Source organism: Schistocerca americana, chromosome 10, assembly GCF_021461395.2.
Source record: "Schistocerca americana isolate TAMUIC-IGC-003095 chromosome 10, iqSchAmer2.1, whole genome shotgun sequence".
NCBI lineage: Eukaryota > Metazoa > Arthropoda > Insecta > Orthoptera > Acrididae > Schistocerca > Schistocerca americana.
Genome location: NC_060128.1, coordinates 43,606,654 through 43,623,123, shown reverse-complemented (window position 1 = coordinate 43,623,123; position 16,470 = coordinate 43,606,654).

Genomic DNA, 16,470 nt, shown 5'->3' with positions numbered 1-16,470 from the left:
TCATCGTCAATAAGAAGGTACAAGGGATACAGTAAACCTGAAGTGAAACATCGCAATCTAAAACAGGACTAACAGGAGAGGTTCAAATCATAGAAAATGAGAGTGTCAGTCCTCTTGTACTTAAGTCGGCATTGTGCCTTTTGTATTAAATTCGGATGCAATTTCTGTGTTTCATCGTCAATAAGAAGGTACAAGGGATACAGTGAATCTGAAGTGAAACATCGCAATCTAAAACTGGACTAACAGGAGAGGTTCAAATCATAAAAAATGAGAGTGTCAGTCCTCTTGTACTTAAGTCGGCATTGTGCCTTTTGTAGTAAATTCGGATGCAATTTCTGTGTTTCATCGTCAATAAGAGGTTCCAAGGGATACAGTAAACCTGAAGTGAAGCATCGGAATCTAAAACTGGGCTCACAGGAGAGGTTATAATCATAGAAAGTGAGAGTGTCAGCCGTCTTGTACTTAAGTCGGCATTGTGCCTTTTGTATTAAATTCGGATGCAATTTCTGTGTTTCATCGTCAATAAGAAGGTCCAAGGTATACAGTAAACCTGATGTGATGCATCGTAATCTAAAACTGGACTCACAGGTGAGGTTACAACCTTAGAAAAGTTAGTGTGTAAGTAATCTTGTACTTAAGTTGGCATTGTGCCTGTTGTATTAAATTCGTATGTAATTTCTTTGTTTCATCGTCAATAATATGGCCCAAGTGTTACAGTAAACCTGAAGTGAAGCATCGTAATCAAAAACTTGACCCACAGGAGAGGTTCGAATCATAGAAAGTGAGAGTGTCAGTCCTCTTGTACTTAAGTCGGCATTGTGCCGTTTGTATTAAATTCGGATGCAATTACTGTCTATCATCGTCAATAAGAAGGTCCAAGGGATACAGTAAACCTGAAGTGAGCATCGGAATCTAAAACTGGACTCACAGGAGAGGTACAAATCATCGAAAGTGATAGTGTCAGTCCTCTTGTACTTAAGTCGGCATTGTGCCTTTTGTATTTAATTCTGATGCAATTTCTGTGTTTCATCGTCAATAAGAAGGTCCAAGGTATAATGTAAACCTGATGTGATGCATCGTAATCTAAAACTGGACTCACAGGAGGGGTTACAATCATAGAAAGTGAGAGTGTCAGTCCTCTTGTACATCAGTCGTCATTGTGCCTTTTGTATTAAATTCGGATGCAATTTCTGTGTTTCATCGTCAATAAGAAGGTACAAGGGATACAGTAAACCTGAAGTGAATCATCGCAATCTAAAACTGGACTAACAGGAGAGGTTCAAATCATAGAAATTGAGGTGTCAGTCCTCTTGTACTTAAGTCGGCATTGTGCCTTTTGTATTTAATTCGGATGCAATTTCTGTGTTTCATCGTCAATAAGAAGGACCAAGGTATAATGTAAACCTGATGTGATGCATCGTAATCTAAAACTGGACTCACAGGAGGGGTTACAATCATAGAAAGTTAGTGTGTCAGTCCTCTTGTACTTAAGTCGGCATTGTGCCTTTTGTATTAAATTCGGATGCAATTTCTGTGTTTCATCGTCAATATGAAGGTCCAAGGGATACAGTAAACCTGAAGTGAAGCATCGGAATCTAAAACTGGGATCACAGGAGAGGTTCAAATCATAGAAAGTGAGACTGTCAGTCCTCTTGTACTTAAGTCATCATTGTGCCTTTTGCATTAAATTCGGATGCTATTTCTGTGTTTCATCGTCAATAAGAAGGTACAAGGGATACAGTAAACATGAAGTGAAACATCGCAATCTAAAACTGGACTAACAGGAGAGGTTCAAATCATAGAAAATGAGAGTGTCAGTCCTCTTGTACTTAAGTCGGCATTGTGCCTTTTGTAGTAAATTCGGATGCAATTTCTGTGTTTCATCGTCAATAAGAAGTTCCAAGGGATACAGTAAACCTGAAGTGAAGCATCGGAATCTAAAACTGGGCTCACAGGAGAATTTCAAATCATGGAAAGTGAGAGTGTCAGTCCTCCTGTACTTAAGACGGCATTGTGCCTTTTGTATTAAATTCGGATGCAATTTCTGTGTTTCATCGTCAATAACAAGGTCCAAGGTATACAGTAAACCTGATGTGATGCATCGTAATCTAAAACTGGACTCACAGGAGAGGTTACAAACTTAGAAATTTAGTGTGTCAGTAATCTTGTACTTATGTTGGCATTGTGCCTGTTGTATTAAATTCGAATGTAATTTCTGTGTTTCATCGTCAATAAGAAGGTCCAAGGGATACAATAAACCTGAAGTGAAGCATCGTAATCAAAAACTGGACCCACAGGAGAGGTTCACATCATAGAAAGTGAGTGTGTCAGTCCTCTTGTACTTAAGTCGGCATTGTGCCGTTTGTATTAAATTCGGATGCAATAACTGTCTATCATCGTCAATAAGAAGGTCCAAGGGATACAGTAAACTTGAAGTGAAGCATCGGAATCCTAAAACTGGACTCACAGGAGAGGTTCAAATCACAGAAAGTGAGAGTGTCAGTCCTCTAGTACATAAGGTCGGCATTGAGCCTTTTGTAATAAATTCGGATGCAATTTCTGTGTTTCGTCGCCAATAAGAAGGTCCAAGGGATACAGTAAACCTGAAGTGAAGCATCGGTATCTAAAACTGGGTTCACAGGAGAGGTTCAAATCATAGAAAGTGAGAGTGTCAGTCCTCTTGTACTTAAGTCGTCATTGTGCCTTTTGTATTAAATTCGGATGCAATTTCTGTGTTTCATCGTCAACAAGAAGGTCCAAGGTATACAGTAAACCTGATGTGATGCTCGTAATCTAAAACTGGACTCACTGGAGAGGTTACAATCATAGAAAATTATTGTGTCAGTCCTCTTGTACTTAAGTCGGCATTGTGCGTTTTGTATTAAATTCGGATGCAATATCTGTGTTCAATCGTCAATAAGAAGGTCCAAGGGATACAATAAAACCTGAAGTGAAGCATCGGAATCAAAAACTGGGTTCACAGGAGCGGTTCAAATCATAGAAAGTGAGAGTGTCAGTCCTCTCGTACTTAAAGTCGTCATTGTGCCTTTAGTATTAAATTCGGATGCAATTTCTGTGTTTCATCGTCAATAAGAAGGTCCAAGGTATACAGTAAACCTGAAGTGAAGCATCGGAATCAAAAACTGAACTCACAGGAGAGGTTCAAATCATAGAAAGTGAGAGTGTCAGTCCTCTTGTACTTAAGTCGTTATTGTGCCTTTAGTATTAAATTCGGATGCAATTTCTGTGTTTCATCGTCAATAAGAAGGTCCAAGGTATACAGTAAACCTGAAGTGAAGCATCGGAATCTAAAACTGAACTCACAGGAGAAATTCAAATCATAGAAATTTAGGGTGTCAGTCCTCTTGTACTTAAGTCGGCATTGTGCCCTTTTGTATTAAATTTCGGATGCAATTTCTGTGTTTCATTGTCAATAAGAAGGTCCAAGGTATGCAGTAAACCAGATGTGAAGCATCGTAATCTAAAACTGGACTCACAGGAGAGGTTCAAATCATAGAAAGTTAGAGTGTCAGTCCTATTGCAGTTATGTCGGCTTTGTACATTTTGTATCAAATTCGTATGCAATTTCTGTGTTTCATCGTCAATAAGAGGTCCAAGGGATACAGTAAACCTGAAGTGAAGTATCGGAATGTAAAACTGGACTCACAGAGAGGTTCAAATCATAGAAAGTGTGAGTGTCCGTCCACTTGTTCTTAAGTCGGCAATGTGCCTTTTGAATTAAATTCGGATGCTATTTCTGTGTTTCATCGTCAATAAGTAGGTCCAAGGGATACACTAAACCAGAAGTGAAGCATCGGAATCTAAAACATGACTCACAGGAGAGGTTCAAATCATAGAAAGTTAGAGTGTCAGTCCTCTTGTACTTAAGTCGGCATTGTGCCTTTTGTATTAAATTCGGGTGCAATTTCTGTGTTTCATCGTCAATAAGAAGGTCCAAGGTATACAGTAAGCCTGAAGTGAGGCATCGGAATCTAAAACTGGACTCACAGGGGAGGTTCAATTCATAGAAAGTGAGAGTGTCAGTTCTCTTGTACTAAAGTCGGCAATGTGCCTTTTGTATAAAATTAAGATGCAATTTCTGTTTCAACGTCAATAAGAAGGTCCAAGGGATACAGTAAACCTGAAGTGTAGCATCGGAATCTAAAACTGGACTTACAGGAGAGGTTCAAATCATAGAAAGTGAGAGTGTCAGTCCTCTTGTACTTAAGTCGGCATTGTGCCTTTTGTTTTAAATTTGGATGCAATTTCTGTGTTTCATCGTCAATAAGAAGGTCCAAGGTATACAGTAAATCTGAAGTGAAGCATCGTAATCTAAAACTGGACTCACAGGGGAGGTTCCAATCATAGAAAGTTAGAGTGTCAGTCCTCTTGTACTTAAGTCGGCCTTGTGCCCTTTGTATTACATTCGGATGCAATATCTGTGTTTCAACATCATCAAGAAGGTCCAAGGGATACAGTAAACCTGAAGTGAAGATTCGGAATCTAAAACTGGACTTACACGAGAGGTTCAAATCATTGAAAGTGAGTGTGTCGGTAATATTGTACTTAAGTCGGCATTGTGGCTTTTGTATTAAATTCGGATGCTGTTTCTGTGTTTCTTCGTCAATAAGAAGGTCCAAGGTATACAGTAAATCTGAAGTGAAGCATCGTAATCTAAATCTGTACCCACAGGAGAGGTTCCAATCATAGAATGTTAGAGTGTCAGTCCTCTTGTACTGAAGTCGGCATTGTGCCTTTTGTATTAAATTCGGATGCAATTTCTGTGTTTCATGGTCACTAAGAAGGTCCAAGAGATACAGTGAAACTGAAGTGAAGCATCGGAATCTAAAACTGAGCTCACAGGAGAGGTTCAAATCATAGAAAGTGAGAGTGTCAGTCCTCTTGTACTTAAGTCGGCATTGTGCCTTTTGTATTAAATTTGGATGCAATTTCTGTGTTTCATCGTCAATAAGAAGGTCCAAGGTATACAGTAAACCTGAAGTGTAGCATCGGAATCTAAAACTGGACTCACAGGAGAGGTTCAAATCACAGAAAGTGAGAGTGTCAGTCCTCTAGTACTTAAGTCGGCATTGAGCCTTTTGTAATAAATTCGGATGCAATTTCTGTGTTTCGTCGCCAATAAGAAGGTCCAAGGGATACAGTAAACCTGAAGTGAAGCATCGGAATCTAAAACTGGGTTCACAGGAGAGGTTCAAATCATAGAAAGTGAGAGTGTCAGTCCTCTTGTACTTAAGTCGTCATTGTGCCTTTTGTATTAAATTCGGATGCAATTTCTGTGTTTCATCGTCAACAAGAAGGTCCAAGGTATACAGTAAACCTGATGTGATGCATCGTAATCTAAAACTGGACTCACTGGAGAGGTTACAATCATAGAAAATTATTGTGTCAGTCCTCTTGTACTTAAGTCGGCATTGTGCGTTTTGTATTAAATTCGGATGCAATATCTGTGTTCAATCGTCAATAAGAAGGTCCAAGGGATACAATAAACCTGAAGTGAAGCATCGGAATCAAAAACTGGGTTCACAGGAGCGGTTCAAATCATAGAAAGTGAGAGTGTCAGTCCTCTCGTACTTAAGTCGTCATTGTGCCTTTAGTATTAAATTCGGATGCAATTTCTGTGTTTCATCGTCAATAAGAAGGTCCAAGGTATACAGTAAACCTGAAGTGAAGCATCGGAATCAAAAACTGAACTCACAGGAGAGGTTCAAATCATAGAAAGTGAGAGTGTCAGTCCTCTTGTACTTAAGTCGTTATTGTGCCTTTAGTATTAAATTCGGATGCAATTTCTGTGTTTCATCGTCAATAAGAAGGTCCAAGGTATACAGTAAACCTGAAGTGAAGCATCGGAATCTAAAACTGAACTCACAGGAGAAATTCAAATCATAGAAATTTAGGGTGTCAGTCCTCTTGTACTTAAGTCGGCATTGTGCCTTTTGTATTAAATTTCGGATGCAATTTCTGTGTTTCATTGTCAATAAGAAGGTCCAAGGTATACAGTAAACCAGATGTGAAGCATCGTAATCTAAAACTGGACTCACAGGAGAGGTTCAAATCATAGAAAGTTAGAGTGTCAGTCCTATTGCAGTTATGTCGGCTTTGTACATTTTGTATCAAATTCGTATGCAATTTCTGTGTTTCATCGTCAATAAGAAGGTCCAAGGGATACAGTAAACCTGAAGTGAAGTATCGGAATCTAAAACTGGACTCACAGGAGAGGTTCAAATCATAGAAAGTGTGAGTGTCCGTCCACTTGTTCTTAAGTCGGCAATGTGCCTTTTGAATTAAATTCGGATGCTATTTCTGTGTTTCATCGTCAATAAGTAGGTCCAAGGGATACACTAAACCAGAAGTGAAGCATCGGAATCTAAAACATGACTCACAGGAGAGGTTCAAATCATAGAAAGTTAGAGTGTCAGTCCTCTTGTACTTAAGTCGGCATTGTGCCTTTTGTATTAAATTCGGATGCAATTTCTGTGTTTCATCGTCAATAAGAAGGTCCAAGGTATACAGTAAGCCTGAAGTGAGGCATCGGAATCTAAAACTGGACTCACAGGGGAGGTTCAATTCATAGAAAGTGAGAGTGTCAGTTCTCTTGTACTAAAGTCGGCAATGTGCCTTTTGTATAAAATTAAGATGCAATTTCTGTTTCAACGTCAATAAGAAGGTCCAAGGGATACAGTAAACCTGAAGTGTAGCATCGGAATCTAAAACTGGACTTACAGGAGAGGTTCAAATCATAGAAAGTGAGAGTGTCAGTCCTCTTGTACTTAAGTCGGCATTGTGCCTTTTGTTTTAAATTTGGATGCAATTTCTGTGTTTCATCGTCAATAAGAAGGTCCAAGGTATACAGTAAATCTGAAGTGAAGCATCGTAATCTAAAACTGGACTCACAGGGGAGGTTCCAATCATAGAAAGTTAGAGTGTCAGTCCTCTTGTACTTAAGTCGGCCTTGTGCCCTTTGTATTACATTCGGATGCAATATCTGTGTTTCAACATCATCAAGAAGGTCCAAGGGATACAGTAAACCTGAAGTGAAGAATCGGAATCTAAAACTGGACTTACACGAGAGGTTCAAATCATTGAAAGTGAGTGTGTCGGTAATATTGTACTTAAGTCGGCATTGTGCCTTTTGTATTAAATTCGGATGCTGTTTCTGTGTTTCTTCGTCAATAAGAAGGTCCAAGGTATACAGTAAATCTGAAGTGAAGCATCGTAATCTAAATCTGTACCCACAGGAGAGGTTCCAATCATAGAATGTTAGAGTGTCAGTCCTCTTGTACTGAAGTCGGCATTGTGCCTTTTGTATTAAATTCGGATGCAATTTCTGTGTTTCATGGTCACTAAGAAGGTCCAAGAGATACAGTGAAACTGAAGTGAAGCATCGGAATCTAAAACTGAGCTCACAGGAGAGGTTCAAATCATAGAAAGTGAGAGTGTCAGTCCTCTTGTACTTAAGTCGGCATTGTGCCTTTTGTATTAAATTTGGATGCAATTTCTGTGTTTCATCGTCAATAAGAAGGTCCAAGGTATACAGTAAATCTGAAGTGAAGCATCGTAATCTAAAACTGGACTCACAGGAGGGGTTACAATCATAGAAAGTTAGTGTGTCAGTCCTCTTGTACTTAAGTCGGCATTGTGCCGTTTGTATTCAATTCGGATACAATTTCTGTGTTTCATCGTCAATAAGAAGGTCCAAGCGATACAGTAAACCTGAAGTGAAGCATCGGAATCTAAAACTGGGCTCAAAAGAGGGGTTCAAATCATAGAAAGTGAGAGCGTCAGTTCTCTTGTAATTAAGTCGTCATTGTGCCTTTTGTATTAAATTCGGATGCAATTTCTGTTTTTCATCGTCAATAAGAAGGTACAAGGGATACAGTAAACCTGAAGTGAAACATCGCAATCTAAAACTGGACTAACAGGAGAGGTTCAAATCATAGAAGATGAGAGTGTCAGTCCTCTTGTACTTAAGTCGGCAATGTGCCTTTTGTATTAAATTCGGATGCAATTTCTGTGTTTCATCGTCAATAAGAAGGTACAAGGGATACAGTGAACCTGAAGTGAAACATCGCAATCTAAAACTGGACTAACAGGAGAGGTTCAAATCATAGAAAATGAGAGTGTCAGTCCTCTTGTACTTAAGTCGGCATTGTGCCTTTTGTAGTAAATTCGGATGCAATTTCTGTGTTTCATCGTCAATAAGACGTTCCAAGGGATACAGTAAACCTGAAGTGAAGCATCGGAATCTAAAACTGGGCTCACAGGAGAAGTTATAATCATAGAAAGTGAGAGTGTCAGTCCTCTTGTACTTATGTCGGCATTGTGAATTTTGTATTAAATTCGGATGCAATTTCTGTGTTTCAACGTAAATAGGAGGGTTCAAGGGATACAGTAAACCTGAAGTGAAGCATCGGAATCTAAAACTGGACTCACAGGAGAGGTTCAAATCCTAGAAAGTGAGAGTGTCAGTCCTCTTGTACTTAAGTCGGCATTGTGCCTTTTGTATTAAATTCGGATGCAATTTCTGTGTTTCATCGTCAATAAGAAGGTCCAAGGGATACAGTAAACCTTAAGTGAAGCATCGTAACCTAAAACTGGACTCACAGGAGAGGTTCATATCATAGAAAGTGAGAGTGTCAGTCCTCATGTACTTAAGTCGGCATTGTGCCTTTTGTATTAAATTCGGATGCAATTTGTGTGTTTCATCGTCAATAAGAAGGTCCAAGGGATACAGTAAACCTGAAGTGAAGCATCGGAATCTAAAAGTGGACTCACAGGAGAGGTTCAAATCATAGAAAGTGAGAGTGTCAGTCCTCTTGTACTTAAGTCGGCATTGTGCCTTTTGTATTAAATTTGGATGCAATTTCTGTGTTTCATCGTCAATAAGAAGGTCCAAGGTATACAGTAAATCTGAAGTGAAGCATCGTAATCTAAAACTGGACTCACAGGAGAGGTTCCAATCATAGAAAGTTAGAGTGTCAGTCCTCTTGTACTTAAGTCGGCCTTGAGCCCTTTGTATTACATTCGGATGCAATATCTGTGTTCAGCATCATCAAGAACGTCCAAGGGATACAGTAAACCTGAAGTGAAGAATCGGAATCTAAAACTGGACTTACACGAGAGGTTCAAATCATTGAAAGTGAGTGTGTCGGTAATATTGTACTTAAGTCGGCATTGTGCCTTTTGTATTAAATTCGGATGCTGTTTCTGTGTTTCTTCGTCAATAAGAAGGTACAAGGTATACAGTAAATCTGAAGTGAAGCATCGTAATCTAAATCTGTACCCACAGGAGAGGTTCCAATCATAGAATGTTAGAGTGTCAGTCCTCTTGTACTGAAGTCGGCATTGTGCCTTTTGTATTAAATTCGGATGCAATTTCTGTGTTTCATGGTCACTAAGAAGGTCCAAGAGATACAGTGAAACTGAAGTGAAGCATCGGAATCTAAAACTGAGCTCACAGGAGAGGTTCAAATCATAGAAAGTGAGAGTGTCAGTCCTCTTGTACTTAAGTCGGCATTGTGCCTTTTGTATTAAATTTGGATGCAATTTCTGTGTTTCATCGTCAATAAGAAGGTCCAAGGTATACAGTAAATCTGAAGTGAAGCATCGTAATCTAAAACTGGACTCACAGGAGGGGTTACAATCATAGAATGTTAGTGTGTCAGTCCTCTTGTACTTAAGTCGGCATTGTGCCGTTTGTATTAAATTCGGATGCAATTTCTGTGTTTCATCGTCAATAAGAAGGTACAAGGGATACAGTAAACCTGAAGTGAAACATCACAATCTAAAACTGGACTAACAGGAGAGGTCCAAATCATAGAAGATGAGACTGTCAGTCCTCTTGTACTTAAGTCGGCATTGTGCCTTTTGTATTAAATTCGGATGCAATTTCTGTGTTTCATCGTCAATAAGAAGGTACAAGGGATACAGTGAACCTGAAGTGAAACATCGCAATCTAAAACTGGACTAACAGGAGAGGTTCAAATCATAGAAAATGAGAGTGTCAGTCCTCTTGTACTTAAGTCGGCATTGTGCCTTTTGTAGTAAATTCGGATGCAATTTCTGTGTTTCATCGTCAATAAGACGTTCCAAGGGATACAGTAAACCTGAAGTGAAGCATCGGAATCTAAAACTGGGCTCACAGGAGAAGTTATAATCATAGAAAGTGAGAGTGTCAGTCCTCTTGTACTTATGTCGGCATTGTGCATTTTGTATTAAATTCGGATGCAATTTCTGTGTTTCAACGTAAATAGGAAGGTTCAAGGGATACAGTAAACCTGAAGTGAAGCATCGGAATCTAAAACTGGACTCACTGGAGAGGTTACAATCATAGAAAGTTATTGTGTCAGTCCTCTTGTACTTAAGTCGGCATTGTGCGTTTTGTATTAAATTCGGATGCAATATCTGTGTTCAATCGTCAATAAGAAGGTCCAAGGGATACAGTAAATCTGAAGTGAAGCATCGTAATCTAACACTGGACTCACAGGAGAGGTTCCAATCATAGAAAGTTAGAGTGTCAGTCCTCTTGTACTTAAGTCGGCCTTGTGCCCTTTGTATTACATTCGGATGCAATATCTGTGTTTCAACATCATCAAGAAGGTCCAAGGGATACAGTAAACCTGAAGTGAAGAATCGGAATCTAAAACTGGACTTAAACGAGAGGTTCAAATCATTGAAAGTGAGTGTGTCGGTAATATTGTACTTAAGTCGGCATTGTGCCTTTTGTATTAAATTCGGATGCTGTTTCTGTGTTTCTTCGTCAATAAGAAGGTCCAAGGTATACAGTAATCTGAAGTGAAGCATCGTAATCTAAATCTGTACCCACAGGAGAGGTTCCAATCATAGAATGTTAGAGTGTCAGTCCTCTTGTACTGAAGTCGGCATTGTGCCTTTTGTAGTAAATTCGGATGCAATTTCTGTGTTTCATCGTCATTAAGACGTTCCAAGGGATACAGTAAACCTGAAGTGAAGCATCGGAATCTAAAACTGGGCTCACAGGAGAAGTTATAATCATAGAAAGTGAGAGTGTCAGTCCTCTTGTACTTATGTCGGCATTGTGCATTTTGTATTAAATTCGGATGCAATTTCTGTGTTTCATCGTAAATAGGAAGGTTCAAGGGATACAGTAAACCTGAAGTGAAGCATCGGAATCTAAAACTGGACTCACAGGAGAGGTTCAAATCCTAGAAAGTGAGAGTGTCAGTCCTCTTGTACTTAAGTCGGCAATGTGCCTTTTGTATTAAATTCGGATGCAATTTCTGTGTTTCATCGTCAATAAGAAGGTCCAAGGGATACAGTAAACCTTAAGTGAAGCATCGTAATCTAAAACTGGACTCACAGGAGAGGTTCATATCATAGAAAGTGAGAGTGTCAGTCCTCATGTACTTAAGTCGGCATTGTGCCTTTTGTATTAAATTCGGATGCAATTTCTGTGTTTCATCGTCAATAAGAAGGTCCAAGGGCTACAGTAAACCTGAAGTGAAGCATCGGAATCTAAAAGTGGACTCACAGGACAGGTTCAAATCATAGAAAGTGAGAGTGTCAGTCCTCTTGTACTTAAGTCGGCATTGTGACTTTTGTATTAAATTCGGATGCAATTTCTGTGTTTCATCGTCAATAAGAAGGTCCAAGGTATACAGTAAACCTGAAGTGAAGCATCCTAATCTAAAACTGGACTCACAGGAGAGGATCAAAATATAGAAAGTGAGAGTGTTAACCCTTTTGTACTTATGTCGGCATTGTGTGTTTTGTATTAAATTCGGATACATTTTCTGTGTTTCATCGTCAATAAGAAGGTCCAAGGTATACAGTAAATCTGAAGTGAAGCATCGTAATCTAAAACTGGACTCACAGGAGAGGTTCCAATCATAGAAAGATAGAGTGTCAGTCCTCTTGTACTTAAGTCGGCCTTGTGCCCTTTGTATTACATTCGGATGCAATATCTGTGTTTCAACATCATCAAGAAGGTCCAAGGGATACAGTAAACCTGAAGTGAAGAATCGGAATCTAAAACTGGACTTACACGAGAGGTTCAAATCATTGAAAGTGAGTGTGTCGGTAATATTGTACTTAAGTCGGCATTGTGCCTTTTGTATTAAATTCGGATGCTGTTTCTGTGTCTCTTCGTCAATAAGAAGGTCCAAGGTATACAGTAAATCTGAAGTGAAGCATCGTAATCTAAATCTGTACCCACAGGAGAGGTTCCAATCATAGAATGTTAGAGTGTCAGTCCTCTTGTACTGAAGTCGGCATTGTGCCTTTTGTATTAAATTCGGATGCAATTTCTGTGTTTCATGGTCACTAAGAAGGTCCAAGAGATACAGTGAAACTGAAGTGAAGCATCGGAATCTAAAACTGAGCTCACAGGAGAGGTTCAAATCATAGAAAGTGAGAGTGTCAGTCCTCTTGTACTTAAGTCGGCATTGTGCCTTTTGTATTAAATTTGGATGCAATTTCTGTGTTTCATCGTCAATAAGAAGGTACAAGGGATACAGTGAACCTGAAGTGAAACATCGCAATCTAAAACTGGACTAACAGGAGAGGTTCAAATCATAGAAAATGAGAGTGTCAGTCCTCTTGTACTTAAGTCGGCATTGTGCCTTTTGTATTAAATTCGGATTCATTTTCTGTGATTCATCGTCAGTAAGAAGGTCCAAGGGATAGAGTAAACCTGAAGTGAAGCATCGGAATCTAAAACTGGACTCACAGGAGAGGTACAAATCATAGAAAGTGAGAGAGTCAGTCCTCTTGTACTTAAGTCGGCATTGTGCCTTTTGTATTAAATTCGGATGCAATTTCTGTGTTTCATCGTCAATAAGAAGGTCCAAGGTATACAGTAAACCTGATGTGATGCATCGTAATCTAAAACTGGACTCACAGGAGAGGTTACAACCTTAGAAAAGTTAGTGTGTAAGTAATCTTGTACTTAAGTTTGCATTGTGCCTGTTGTATTAAATTCGTATGTAATTTCTGTGTTTCATCGTCAATAAGAAGGTCCAAGTGTTACAGTAAACCTGAAGTGAAGCATCGTAATCAAAAACTTGACCGCCACTAGAGGTTCGAATCATAGAAAGTGAGAGTGTCAGTCCACTTGTACTTAAGTCGGCATTGTGCCGTTTGTATTAAATTCGGATGCAATTACTGTCTATCATCGTCAATAAGAAGGTCCAAGGGATACAGTAAACTTGAAGTGAAGCATCGGAATCTAAAACTGGACTCACAGGAGAGGTTCAAATCATAGAAAGTGAGAGTGTCAGTCCTCTTGTACTTAAGTCGGCATTGTGCCTTTTGTATTAAATTCGGATGCTTTTTCTGTGTTTCATCGTCAATAAGAAGGTCCAAGGGATACAGTAAACCTGAAGTGAGCATCGGAATCTAAAACTGTACTCACAGGAGAGGTACAAATCATCGAAAGTGATAGTGTCAGTCCTCTTGTACTTAAGTCGGCATTGTGCCTTTTGTATTTAATTCTGATGCAATTTCTGTGTTTCATCGTCAATAAGAAGGTCCAAGGTATAATGTAAACCTGATGTGATGCATCGTAATCTAAAACAGGACTCACAGGAGGGGTTACAATCATAGAAAGTGAGAGTGTCAGTCCTCTTGTACTTAAGTCGGCCTTGTGCCCTTTGTGTTACATTCGGATGCAATATCTGTGTTTCAACATCAACAAGAAGGTCCAAGGGATACAGTAAACCTGAAGTGAAGAATCGGAATCTAAAACTGGACTTACACGAGAGGTTCAAATCATTGAATGTGAGTGTGTCGGTAATATTGTACTTAAGTCGGCATTGTGACTTTTGTATTAAATTCGGATGCAATTTCTGTGTTTCATCGTCAATAAGAAGGTCCAAGATATACAGTAAATCTGAAGTGAAGCATCGTAATCTAAATCTGTACCCACAGGAGAGGTTCAAATCATAGAATGTTAGAGTGTCAGTCCTCTAGTACTGAAGTCGGCATTGTGCCTCTTGTATTAAATTCGGATGCAATTTCTGTGTTTCATGGTCACTAAGAAGGTCCAAAAGATACAGTGAAACTGAAGTGAAGCATCGGAATCTAAAACTGAGCTCACAAGAGAGGTTCAAATCAGAGAAAGTGAGAGTGTCAGTCCTCTTGTACTTATGTCGGCATTGTGCATTTTGTATTAAATTCGGATGCAATTTCTGTCTTTCATCGTAAATAGGAAGGTTCAAGGGATACAGTAAACCTGAAGTGAAGCATCGGAATCTAAAACTGGACTCACAGGAGAGGTTCAAATCCTAGAAAGTGAGAGTGTCAGTCCTCTTGTACTTAAGTCGGCAATGAGCCTTTTGTATTAAATTCGGATGCAATTTCTGTGTTTCATCGTCAATAAGAAGGTCGAAGGGATACAGTAAACCTTAAGTGAAGCATCGTAATCTAAAACTGGACTCACAGGAGAGGTTCATATCATAGAAAGTGAGAGTGTCAGTCCTCATGTACTTAAGTCGGCATTGTGCCTTTTGTATTAAATTCGGATGCAATTTCTGTGTTTCATCGTCAATAAGAAGGTCCAAGGGATACAGTAAACCTGAAGTGAAGCATCGGAATCTAAAAGTGGACTCACAGGAGAGGTTCAAATCATAGGAAGTGAGAGTGTCAGTCCTCTTGTACTTAAGTCGGCATTGTGACTTTTGTATTAAATTCGGATGCAATTTCTGTGTTTCATCGTCAATAAGAAGGTCCAAGGTATACAGTAAACCTGAAGTGAAGCATCGTAATCTAAAACTGGACTCACAGGAGAGGATCAAAATATAGAAAGTGAGAGTGTTAACCCTTTTGTACTTATGTCGGCATTGTGTGTTTTGTATTAAATTCGGATGCATTTTCTGTGATTCATCGTCAATAAGAAGGTCCAAGGGATAGAGTAAACCTGAAGTGAAGCATCGGAATCTAAAACTGGACTCACAGGAGAGGTACAAATCATAGAAAGTGAGAGAGTCAGTCCTCTTGTACTTAAGTCGGCATTGTGCCTTTTGTATTAAATTCGGATGCAATTTCTGTGTTTCATCGTCAATAAGAAGGTCCAAGGTATACAGTAAACCTGATGTGATGCATCGTAATCTAAAACTGGACTCACAGGAGAGGTTACAACCTTAGAAAAGTTAGTGTGTAAGTAATCTTGTACTTAAGTTTGCATTGTGCCTGTTGTATTAAATTCGTATGTAATTTCTGTGTTTCATCGTCAATAAGAAGGTCCAAGTGTTACAGTAAACCTGAAGTGAAGCATCGTAATCAAAAACTTGACCCACAGGAGAGGTTCGAATCATAGAAAGTGAGAGTGTCAGTCCTCTTGTACTTAAGTCGGCATTGTGCCGTTTGTATTAAATTCGGATGCAATTACTGTCTATCATCGTCAATAAGAAGGTCCAAGGGATACAGTAAACTTGAAGTGAAGCATCGGAATCTAAAACTGGACTCACAGGAGAGGTTCAAACCATAGAAAGAGAGAGTGTCAGTCCTCTTGTACTTAAGTCGGCATTGTGCCTTTTGTATTAAATTCGGATGCTTTTTCTGTGTTTCATCGTCAATAAGAAGGTCCAAGGGATACAGTAAACCTGAAGTGAGCATCGGAATCTAAAACTGGACTCACAGGAGAGGTACAAATCATCGAAAGTGATAGTGTCAGTCCTCTTGTACTTAAGTCGGCATTGTGCCTTTTGTATTTAATTCTGATGCAATTACTGTGTTTCATCGTCAATAAGAAGGTCCAAGGTATAATGTAAACCTGATGTGATGCATCGTAATCTAAAACAGGACTCACAGGAGGGGTTACAATCATAGAAAGTGAGAGTGTCAGTCCTCTTGTACATCAGTCGTCATTGTGCCTTTTGTATTAAATTCGGATGCAATTTCTGTGTTTCATCGTCAATAAGAAGGTACAAGGGATACAGTAAACCTGAAGTGAAACATCGCAATCTAAAACTGGACTAACAGGAGAGGTTCAAATCATAGAAAATGAGAGTGTCAGTCCTCTTGTACTTAAGTCGGCATTGTGCCTTTTGTATTTAATTCGGATGCAATTTCTGTGTTTCATCGTCAATAAGAAGGTCCAAGGTATAATGTAAATCTGATGTGATGCATCGTAATCTAAAACTGGACTCACAGGAGGGGTTACAATCATAGAAAGTTAGTGTGTCAGTCCTCTTGTACTTAAGTCGGCATTGTGCCTTTTGTATTAAATTCGGATGCAATTTCTGTGATTCATCGTCAATATGAAGGTCGAAGGGATACAGTAAACCTGAAGTGAAGCATCGGAATCTAAAACTGGGCTCACAGGAGAGGTTCAAATCATAGAAAGTGAGAGTGTCAGTCCTCTTGTACTTAAGTCATCATTGTGCCTTTTGTATTAAATTCGGATGCAATTTCTGTGTTTCATCGTCAATAAGACGGTACAAGGGATACAGTAAACCTGAAGTGAAACATCGCAAT